This window comes from Carlito syrichta, unplaced genomic scaffold, assembly GCF_000164805.1.
Source record: "Carlito syrichta isolate Samal-C Ts95f unplaced genomic scaffold, Tarsius_syrichta-2.0.1 Scaffold304019, whole genome shotgun sequence".
Lineage (NCBI taxonomy): Eukaryota > Metazoa > Chordata > Mammalia > Primates > Tarsiidae > Carlito > Carlito syrichta.
In genome coordinates, this window is record NW_007248115.1 from 35287 (window position 1) to 36031 (window position 745).

General features: G+C 45.4%; 1 pseudogene; it reads left to right on the top strand.

Moving 5' to 3' along the window:
* The window catches only part of LOC103261816, a 30394-nt pseudogene extending 30224 nt beyond the window's left edge, over window positions 1-170 (top strand).
* The last annotated feature ends 575 nt before the right edge of the window (window positions 171-745 follow it).

Genomic DNA, 745 nt, shown 5'->3' on the forward strand with positions numbered 1-745 from the left:
CAGCTAGGCCCGCCATGTTGCCCTCCAGCTCCTCAAGGCGCTGCCGCTCACCCTGCAAGCTCCAACCCGGATCCCGCAGGTACACGGCTGCCCTGCCAGAGGGGCTCGTGGCAATGGCCAAGGAACTGCCCCGGCGGCTCGGCCACAGCGGCCTTTTGCCCATTTTTTAAAGGGGCTCTTTGTTTTTTCCCCTTCAGTGCGTTTGAATTCCTTGTAAATCTTAGATGTTAGACCTTTGTCAGATATTCAGTTGGCAAATATTTTTTTCTCATTCTGTGAGCTGTCTCCCTGCTCTGTTGATGGTTTCTTTTGCTTTGCAGAAGCTCGTTAATTTGATGAGGTCCCACCTATGTATCTTATTTCTTAAGGTTTTGGATAGGAATTGGTTGCCAGTTCCAATTTCTATAAGGGTGTCTCCTGTGTTTTCTAAGATTCTTATAGTTTGTGGTTTTACATTTAGATCTTTGATCCATTTAGAGTTAATTTTTGTGTATGGTGATAGGTAGGGGTCCTGTTTCAGCCTTCTGCAAGTGGTTGGCCAGTTTTCCCAGTACCATTTACTGAAAAGGTTTTCCTTTCCCCAGTAGTTGTTGTTGGAGGCTTTGTCAAAGATGAGTTGGTTGAGGAATTGAGGCTTTGCTTATGGACTCTCTATCCTAGACACATTGGTCTATGTGCCTGTTTTTCTACCAGTACCAGGCAGTTTTGATTACTGTAGCTTTATAGTAGAGTCTGAAGTCTGGAA